At 45.3% G+C, this 11000-nt stretch overlaps 1 pseudogene; it reads right to left on the bottom strand.

Annotated features, from left to right (window-relative positions):
• Window positions 1-359: 359 nt before the first annotated feature.
• On the bottom strand, window positions 360-1182 carry LOC114232131 (phospholipid scramblase 3-like; annotated as a pseudogene).
• Window positions 1183-11000: the final 9818 nt, after the last annotated feature.

The raw sequence follows: 11000 nt of genomic DNA, 5'->3' as shown, positions 1-11000 counted from the left end.
GAGCCCTGGATTCCAAAGGCCCCATCCAGAGCAGAGGCCCTGGAAGGGGGTGAGAGGAAGTGAGTAGGGCAAGTTTGAAAGCCGATATGCCTGTGTACGGAGGGATGGCTAGAGACAGTGGTGAGAGGTAGCAGGGGAAGGGCTCTCATACATACCCTTCTGTGGGGGCCACAGGTGAAGGAGGCCAGGGGTGTAGGGTAGGGATGGGGCACCATGGCCCAGCCTCTTAGGCATCCCTGTCTGTCCTCTGCAGTGTACATGGAGGAAAGGGCTGCCTCTGAGTAGGGGCCAGGCCAGGCCAGGCCAGGTGACCATTCTGAGTTCTGGCTGAGGTGATGGTCCTCACCCTGAGATGCCATCTAACTGGTGATGGCAGAGGGCCCAGTGCCTCCTCGCTTCTCAAAGAACATGTAGTAAATGAGGAATATGTCTCCCAGCAGTACAGCCTTCACTCTCACATCCAGATCCAGCAGGAACTGCAAGCCAAAGTCATCTATTTCCATGAGGGCTTCTTGGAGCAGCCCTCCCCTGCCCCCCCACTGCTTGCTGATGCGGCCCACACTGTGGGACTCATCTGGAGTCTTCACCTCAAAGTTGGTGTCTGTGCCACAGCCACAGGTCCAGCAGGGCCCCACCACTCACAGGATCGTATGGCGATCGGCATCTTGAATGGAGAACTTGGGGAGGAAGGGATGCCAGGTCTGCAGCACATGGCCAATGGTGGTGCCTGGTGGCGACTGTACTTCCATCTCTCGGTCCCCGGAGTCCACCAGACAGACGCGAAGGGGCCAGCAGGCCCCGCAGCACAGACATGCACAGCAGCTGCTCTCTTCCAGCCCCTGAGCGCCATTCATACCAGTTACTTGTCTCCCAACCTAGGAGCGTTTCCACTCACGCAGCCCTCTGGTGAATCAGAATCTGATCAATCGGCACCAAGAATTCGAGGCCAGAAGGTACCCTGGGCAGTGGCAAGAGGGGAGCAGCAGGCCTGGAAGCAGGCTTCAGGGCACTGGGGCCAGGCGAGAGGAAGAGAGTGAAGCCGGGCACATGGGCAGGCACGTGGGCAGGCACTGGCACCAGTCCGGGCCCAGGATGCTGCACCTGCTCCGGGTACCCAGCAGTCACAGGTTAGGGAGGAGGGGGCAAAGGTGTGTAGCTTGTGGGGGGTAAGTATTCTGCCATAGGAAAGGGATGAGGGTTCACAGGTTGTCGCTATACCAGAAGCTTAGTTCTAGAAGTGGAGGCAAGCTCAGGGACAGCCTGACAGACACAGAGACAGACACAAAGATGAACAGGCAAACGCAGAGAGGCAGCTGCGCCAGGCGCCCGCCCAGGGTCTCTCGGGCAGCGCCTCTGATTCGCGGCGAAACTGAAAGTGTCAGTGGGTGAGGCAGAGTACCTGGGACCCTGGACTCCCTCTGGGGTTTGCAGAACCACCCCTTCCCTTTGTTCTCCCATTCTCCACGGAGACGGCTGTTGGCAGATGGCAGGACAGATGGATCTGTGATCAGACTGACAGCCCGACCTCCAGGGAGGTTTCCTGACCCCTCTGCATCCCCCACTCACCTGAAGCCCCTAAAATAGTCAGGGTGCCCAGCACTCAGAGGCTCCCGAGAGCTCGTGGAGGCAGGCCCTTGGTCATAGGTGTTGTTGTTTTTTTACTACATTTCTTCCGTGTGTAGTGATCACACTTCATCTGGAGCGGGGCGGGCTTGAGTGACCTGGAGGAAGCATGGGAAAGTAGTCACCGCTGGTCGCCCCTGGTGCTGCTGGCGGTATCCTTTCTTCCTTGTGGAGCGTCTAGGGAGGGGAAGCAGATGCAGGAGGCCAAGTTCCAGGAGGCCAGCAGCGCTGTCGGGATTGTGCCGGCAGCGCTGGTCCGTTGGTGCCTGGTCTGTCCTCTTGAGATTGAACCTGCAGGACCACTAAGGGAGCCAGTCCCCAGTTCTGCCCCACCTCCACCAGCGATTGATTGGAGTCTGAGGGCCAGAAGGAGGGACCAAGAGGTCTGCCTTTCAGCCACTTGCTAGTCACCGCTCACCAGCCACTGCTGCCACTGATTGATCAGCTCCCACTCCCTCAGGTCCCTAGCCTGGCGTTTGGTCAAGCCTTCAGTCGTTTTGGAAGTTATGGACGTTATGGACCCTGTATATATATATATATATTGTCATAGACTATATTATGATAATATATCTAGTAATTTAACATATTGTAATATATTCTACATAATGTATGATAGTACATAAGATAGTACATACATTATATATCATAATACATGATATAACCATACATGTTATGCTTTAATATATTAAAATAATAAGTAATAATACTAATATATGCCATATTTTATAGTTTAAACAGTCATCTATATATATAAAACCCTAATATGCAAATAGACTGAACAGCAGAACAACCGAACAACTGAACAACTGGTCACTATGACATGCGCTGACCACCAGAAGGTGCACGCAGAACATGGTGGGCATCAGCAGCAGGCGGCAGAGTGTAGAACGTGGCAGGCATTGGCTGCGGCAGGATGGTGGATCAGGTAAGCAGGGGTGCCAGACCAAGGCGGGGCACTGGTCACTGTCATCAGGGTGAGCCTCTGGTGGTTACTGAAAATTCTTTGCTCCCGCACCCCGCCCAGCACTCACACCTGCTGCCGGCATCAGCCCCACTAGTATCCACACCCGCTGCCAGGGCCCGGCATCCACCCCGATCGCTCAGTGCCATCAGCGGGTGCAAGTGGCCCCTGCTGGCCCTGATTACCCCTCAAGACTTCTCCAACTCCCTCTGCTCCTGAGGGGTGATCAGGGCCAGCAGCCACCACTCGCACCCACTGCTGGCACCGGAGCCACCATTCACACCTGCTGCCAGAGCCCGGAGCCAGTCCCGATCGCTTGGCACCATCAGCGGGTGCAAGCAGCAGTTGCTGGCCCTATCACTCCTGAGGGCTTCTCCACCTCCCCCTGCTTCTGAGGGGCGACTGGGGCAGCAGCCACTGCTCGCACCTGCTGATGGCGCTGGCCCTGCTCACACCTGCTGCTGGTGCTGGCCCCAGTCCTCTGCGCCATCAGCAGGTGTGAGCGGGACCTGTGCCATCAGCACGAGGGAGCGGTGGCAGCAGGAGCGGGGCTGCTGGCAGACAGGGGACTGGGGAGGTGGGAGGAGCTGGGCGGGGGTGTGGAGGGTGGACTGAGACCCGCCCCTGTGCCCACCGCAGCCTCGCAGCCCACAGTTCCTTTCAAGGTGCACGAATCCGTGCACTGGGCCCCTAGTTTTACATATAATTTCTTACTGAGTCTTTACTGTGATATAAGTTTCAATGTGCTTCTGACAGAAGAGAGGAATTAGTGGCTGGGTCAAGTGAGTTTGAGAGTAGAGGATGGATGATGTAATATCTCAGTAATATATAATACATAGTAATAAATAATGCACCACTATGATATATTACATACTACACATTCACATATATTCTCTCACTGAGGCAGTCCTGGGATAAATGTATTACTGTGCCCTTCCCACAGAGGAGGAAATGAGGTGATTCAATCAATGTGACCAAGTTTACTCAGCTAAATTATTGGTCAAATTTAGGACTCACAAGCAGCTTTTTAGAAATGCAGTCCCAGCATTCTTTCTACCACATCCCAGCTGCCTTAGATAATTGGCTGGCTTTTGCTTTATAGTTTTTAACCAGCTCCCAAAAAGCAGAGTTACTTATAGGAATATGCATGACATTATCTGATTAAAAATGACTCAACTAATGACATCCAGAAGCAATCAAGAAAACACTGACTGTGGCTCACATGTCAGGTTCTGAATGGGATATTAAAAACCCCAGTAAGCATTTACGTGTCTTTGGCAAGAACCAGACTCTCAGGGCTGAGCTGCATCGTGAACCAGTGGTTTTCATCATTCTTTCCTTTTCGAGTAATGCAAGGAGCAGCCTTGAACTCCGGGCTCCAGAACCTCGGCTGTCTTTGCAGATGGGAAGAGAGGAAGCAAGTGTCCTGGTCTGACAGCCAGGCAGGGTATACTCTCCGCTGGAAGCAAAGGTCATTAAGGCTTAATGACGTCCAAAGAGCCCACCCACCCAGAAGAACAAAGACTCCTCTGGGTTCCAGGGACATACAGATGAGAACAGAGGAATGGTGTGAGCATGTGCAAAGGGTTCCTGTGTGTGTGTGTGTGTGTGTGTGTGTGTGTGTGGTCGGGGGTGGGGTGGGGTGACATCATTCTCTGACTTCATAGTTTAAGCACAGTTAACTCCAAGAAAGCGAAGAGATAAGTCAAAACATATAGGGAACTCCTGGGCAGTGCAGGAGAAAAAACAAATTTTTAACCCTGGTTCTTGCTCTCCCACATCTGGCCCACACTCCTAATAGTACCAAAAAGGAAACAAAAACAAAGCACACACACACACACACACACACACACACACACACACTCACTTACACACATACACATACCTACATATTATATATGTGTGTGTGTGTGTGTTATATGTATGGTTTTCCTGACCTCTCACAATTCAAATCATTCATTTCATATAAATAACTTTTACTGATGTCAATAATTAACTTCTTTAAGATTATTGAGATTGAGTAAAAATTATCCATAGAAAGGATAAATTACATATAATTATGGCCCTTCCTCTAGTTCTGCCAACTCCAATCTATCTCTGTAGTATGTGCCCGCACACACACACATGAGCACACACACTTTAGTTTTATTCAGGTTCAAAAAAGGAGGGGAATCCATATAATATGCCTGACCAATTTGTATCTGGATTTTATATATACGATCTCATTTATCGCTCCACTAAGTTTGAGAGGAAAGGGTTACTAATCACATTTTACAGATGAGGAACGATAAGTGCTTGAGGAAGATAAGGGACCTGCACAGGGTTTCATATGGAACAGATGTTTTGTCTGGCTCCAAAGCCATTGGACCACACTGCTGTCTCTCATGAAACAGTTTAGGTCTGACATCTCTCCATAACTACAAAACAGAGGACAGAAGGTACCTCACTTTAAAAAGGTGTTTTGAACTAGCAATGTTTTCCCTTCATTTCTTCTTTTTCCTGACTCCTAAGAAAACAGATAATGCATTTCTTTGGAAAATGGATTACAACCTAAATATCTCTGACAGTAAATAGCAGAGACTAACTTATTTAAAGGTTATTGAGAGGATTGAGTAAAAACAAATCTATAAAATGGAGACATTGCATCTAATCAAGACCCCTCCTTTGGGCTTGCCTGACTCCATTCTATCTTCTACGTCAGTAGTTCTGGAGGTACAGTCCTGAGACCTGCAACACCAGCATCACCTGAGATCTTGTTATACATGCAGGTCACAGGTGCCATCCCAGACCCACTGGATCAGAACCCCTGGAGGTGAGCCCAGTCACCTGTGTTTCAACCAGCCCTGCAGGTGATTCAGATGCCCCTCAAGTGTGAGAACCATGGAAGCACTCAATTGTCAGAGTGATCTTTCTATAATACAGATCTGTAGAGTGTCCCTGTTCAAATTTTGTGTTTGGCTATCCATTACTGATCGAAAAATTATGAACTCTCTAAGTGCTGTATCTTCTTTTTTAGACACAAAGCCATCACTGTACCCTACCTGCAATTATTGGACCACTATGAAAGTCTAATCCTTCTGTTCAGAATGCCTTTCACTCCTGGACTTGTCACCTAGGAAACGACTTTGAACTCACATTAGAACATAGGCATCATCACCTCTATGGAGACTGCTCTGAATTCAACTAAGCAAACAGTCTTATTCCATCAGAAACCCTGTGCGGGTCCCTTATCTTCCTCGACCACTAACCTCCATTACATTTCTTACTACTTTGGGTTATTTTTATAGGTTCTCCTATTCACTACTTGAGTTCTTTTAAGGTTAGACAGCAAGCTTTATACATCATTATGTCACCAGTTGAATTTGAGTTTGGGATCAAAGAATGAATTTGCTTTTTATTTGTTAATTTGTATTTTAGTTTTTGGATTTTTGTTTGGTTGGTATAAATGTGTCACGCAATATTTGGGACAGGCTTACACTAAACAGTGTTCACATTCAAATTTGACCTGGTGTTCTCTGTTTAAAATGGCAACTCGGCTGCTGTCAATTTGTATATATGATGTATTCCCGTGGGGCCCCCAGGTGGGTATGTAAAATTTATTTGAGAGCTCTCTGGGGATCTTGCCAGAGGGTGTCACAGTATCCTAAAAGTGAAGGGGTGGGCAAGTTTCCAGGGACACTCAAAATGCCCTGGCCAAGACAGAAGAAAAGATCCCAAGTTATGCCAGCCTCATTAAAGAGAAAGTGACAGACTCCCTAGGAATGGCATCAGTTGCCCCTCAGAAGTGTCATCTGTCAAGAGAGAAGGCAGCTGAGACAGAGACCAGTAAAACCCAAAGAATCCCAAGAACCTGTGGTAGCAATGCCAGCACACTGCTCAGATCTCCCCTCAAGACAGACTCTTTCATTGCAAGAAGTGCAGTTAGCTGACAGCTTCCTTAATGCCTTCAGAATCACCTTTTGAGACAAGAGCACCCTCTTCCTGGGTAGCCCCTTGCAATGACTAAATATAGCAGGGGTCCTAGAGCCTGGTTATTTCTGTCCAACATGAGACCTTGCTAACAATTTCTCCTCCGAAGCTTGCTGTTGGATTGGCAGGGCCTCTGTCAGATCTGCACTGGAATCTTACTACTCTCCACCCCCCCACCCCACTTCCTTCCATCCTTCCTTTCACAGGTACCACACCTGCCATCTGAAGGCTGTCCCTGTTCAGTCCTGTTTCCTCCCCCTTTTAATTCTCATAGGTATTGCCTTGCAATAAATCCCTTGAACTCCTATTCTGTTCCAGTATCTGCTTCTCAAAGGTTCCAACTAACACAACTGTTAGTTGCTGGGTGCCACCTAAATATCCTCCTCCCATAATCTTAATTGACTTCTTGGAGAGAAAGAGATGAAGTGATTGAACTCTGATTATTGTGCATCACCTAAGTTACTGTAGCTGAAGAATAGCTTCTGTTTTTAAATCAAATTGAGGATACTTGGCTAGAATAAATCTACCTGGAATAAATTCTGTCTAAGTCATCCACTGAATAAGATGGGAGTTCATGAAGGAGATCAAAGTAGTTATAGAGAATAAATAAGTCACTTTTTTTTTGCATGTTTGATGTTTGTTTGCAATATTGAAGAATTTACAACTCTGCCCATTCTACTTAAGGAAAGAAGCAGATTTTTTCTGATTAATGAGGTAGGAAAACGGAGATTAGGGAGAGGTGGAAGACGGAGATGGGTTACAGGGAGGAGAGACAGGCAAGCTTTGCAAACACTAGAAATCTCCATGTCTTTCAAGGGAGGATGGTTTCCAGTTCTAGCCTCTGACCCTTCATTAACTTCAATGCTAGTTTCCTATCTTGGGAAAACACTAGGCAGGTTAATTTCAAAATCCCATCATTTACTTTGTTCTGGGAAAAGGACCAAAAGTTATTTTTTAGCAGGTACCTGAAAAGAGGGAGAAGAGAGCTAACTTCCTGCCAGCGCTTGTAGCGTGAAGGCTCATTTTTCCCATCTAGTAAATTGCATAGATGCCTAATATACTTCCTGTTCCTCTTTACTGGAGGTAGGCTGTCCCCCTTTCAAAAAGTTTTAGGTTGAATTCTATCCAGAATGAAAGGGCTTTATGGGAGAGAAAAATATCAAAAAGACTTTAGAATCTGAGCTCTAAATTTAGCCTGCATTTCAGCATACTTCACAAGCTCCAGCTAACTCATCCTGGCTCCCAAAGGCTGGTTAGAGTGGTTTCCTGTCTGTGTTCAGCTCTGTCTACATCTCAAGCATATGAGGAAGCTACTCCAATACACATATCTTCTATGGTCACAATAGTCACAGACGTTTCTCTCTTTGAATCATTATTGTATTTATTTTTTTCATCAATCATTTTTTATTCATTATATACCTTCTTATGTTCTATAAGTAATTTTTCTGCATAAATATATAATCTCACCAATAAATTACTAAAGTTATTAAGGAAAGATTATATACTTTTATTCTAGGGGAAAAGAACATCTAAGAAATGCTTCAAAAGTAACTATCAGAGAAAGACAAATATTCTATGATCTCACTTATATGTGGAATCTAAAAAAAAAAAACCAACCTCAAACCTCAGACTTGTGGTTACCAGAAGTGGAAGGTGGTAGGAGAGGGAGGTGGAGGAAGGTGGTCAGAAAGTACAAACTTCCACTTATAAGATAAATAAGTGCTAGGGATGTAATGGAGAACATGATGGTTAACACTGCTCTGTGATACATAGGAAAGCTGTTAAGAGAGTAAATCTAAAAAGTTTTCATCACAAGAAGAAAAATTTATTTTCTTCTTTCTTTTCATTTTATCATATTTATATAAGATGGTGGGTGTTAGCTGAAACTATTGTGGCAATCATATCACAATATATGTAAATAAAAAAAATCAAACCATCATGCTTTTCAATCTTATACAGTGATATATGTCCATTACTTCTTAATAAAACTGAAAAAGAAATTACTAAAGGAGCTGTCAGCTGATCCTGGAAGTTCTCATGGTGACTAAACAAGTTATTTAGGGAAAATCATAGAAAGAAATGAATAAATCAGGGTCAAATTTAAATAATGTCATTTTAGAGTTATATAAATACTAGAGGCCTGACACATGAAATTTGTGTGCGTGTACAGTCCCTAGGTCTGGCCTGTGTTCAGAGCCATCTTCCCCGGCTGCTCACAGCTGGCCCTGTCCCCTGCCTCCACCCATCCCCAGTTCCCCATTCTCCATCAGGCAATCAGAGCCTGCTGGCCGGGGAAAGAGACCGAGAGGTGGTCAGTGTGCCTCATAGTGACTGGTCAAGCGGTCGTCTGGTCATTCCACCTTTAGGGTCAATTTGCATAATACCCTTTTATTTTATACGAGGATTGTGCCCACTGTGCTTTTATTCTTCAAATCAAATAAGTTTTGAGCAGTGAGAGACAATGGAAAATGGACTTCAGCCACCTTGGCAATGAACATCTGGTCTCTACCAGTGACCAACAATGAACTTTGAGGCGAGTTAGAGCTAACTACTCCATGTACAGTCTTGCTACCAGTTATAATGATATGAGATCTCAGTCTAAATTCTGCTATATATATAATCAAAATACATACAAAAGAATGCTTAGGAAGCAAAACAAAAGTTGTTCATACCACCTGTTTCGTTGGCACAAGGAAGTCTCAGCTCACTGTCTTTTTAGATACTGGAGGAAGAGGGATCGAGAGATAGAAATATCGATGAGAGAGAAACATCAGCTGCCTCCTGCATGCCTCCTTTGGGATGGAGCCCAAAACCCAGGCATGTGCCCTGACTGTAAATCTAACCAGTGAAATCTTGGTTCATGGTTTGATGCACAACCACTGAGCCACACTGGCTGGCCTGGCCTGTGCATTCTTTATTAAGTACAGTAGCATCTGGGTTACAGGCTAAACTAAATAACACACATGTTCTTCCACATAAAATCTGCTGAAGTATTTAAAAATAATTTAAAGATATCATAATCAAAACCTTAGAGAACATCTCTGCTCATGTTTTTCTAACTGGGTTCCCAAAGGCCCTAGTTTCAGCACCCCACTCTTACCCATTAGGGAGCCACTGTATCCTGAAAACAAAGTTACTTTAAAAATTACCAAAAAAAATTTAGTTAACTCTTTTCATTGGGCCTCTATGTAAGGCTTCATCTGAATTACTTTAAAAAATGTTAGGATGAATTACTCTACTACCCCTGTCCTGTTCTTTCTTTTTTTTTTTTTTTTTAATATATTTTATTGATTTTTTTCACAGAGAGGAAGAGAGAGGGATAGAGAGTTAGAAACATCAATCAGCTGCCTCTTGCACACCCACTACTGGGGACGTGCCCACAACCAAGGTACATGCCCTTGACCGGAATCGAACCCGGGACCCTTGAGTCCGCAGGCCGACGCTCTATCCACTGAGCCAAACCGGTTTCGGCTCCTGTTCTTTCTTGATGATAAACCTGCCACCCAAAAGGTACAGAAATAAAATTTGAGGTATATTATCTAGTGGGAGATGTAGGCTCAAAAGAGCATATATAATAGGAGAAACGGTACCTAAAGACATCGTGGCAAAAGCCAGATGATTATGTGAAAGATGAACACAATGCATGGTTCTCTGGATCAAGGTCTGTTATCAAGTGGTCCTGAAGAACCACTGTGATGTGTCCTTGCTGTTTTGACACACCGTAAGTTATGTACCTGTACAGCATCAGTTCAATCATGGAAACTGACCTGGATGATCACCCAAGTCAACTCAGGTATTTATAAGAATCAATTCTCTGACAAAATCTTTAGTGCATATAAAGAAAATCTTGCAAGAGAGCAAAGTGAATACTATCTGGAAAGAGGGAGATTTGAGGCCATATTATCTCCAGGATGCCACTGTAGTTCAAACTTGACTGGTTAGCTCAGGAGCCCCTGACATCTTGATAGGCTGGGGGAACATGCATGCCCTGGCACTGCCTTTCTCCCTTTGGTCAGGGGCTCTTAAAAGTCTGCTTTTATGGACACTTATGAAAGGGAGGCAGTTCTATCACAGAAACCACTGACCAGATCTCTACTTTCTTTGTGTCCTGGCGAGTTTCCTACAAGGAAAGAGATGAGAAAAGCCACAGTCATGGGCGGATAGCAGTGTACACATCTTCACACTATGTGCCTGCTCACTCACATTTGTCAATCAGCAGGTACTTCTACCAGCTACTCTCTAAATTATTTATGAGATGAGGAGCAGTGAAGTAACTCAATATACAAAATTTGAGAACCCTGAACTAGATGGTTAATTTTATAACTAAGTTCTTAACTTTTCCTAAGTTACATGTTTTTTTATTTTTTTATATTTTATTGATGATTTTTTATAGAGAGGAAGGGAGAGGGATAGAGAATTAGAAACATTGATCAGCTGCCTCCTGCAA

Source organism: Eptesicus fuscus, chromosome 19 (assembly GCF_027574615.1).
Source record: "Eptesicus fuscus isolate TK198812 chromosome 19, DD_ASM_mEF_20220401, whole genome shotgun sequence".
Lineage (NCBI taxonomy): Eukaryota > Metazoa > Chordata > Mammalia > Chiroptera > Vespertilionidae > Eptesicus > Eptesicus fuscus.
The sequence above is the reverse complement of the archived record's forward strand: the minus strand, read 5'-3'. Positions and strand labels throughout refer to the sequence as shown.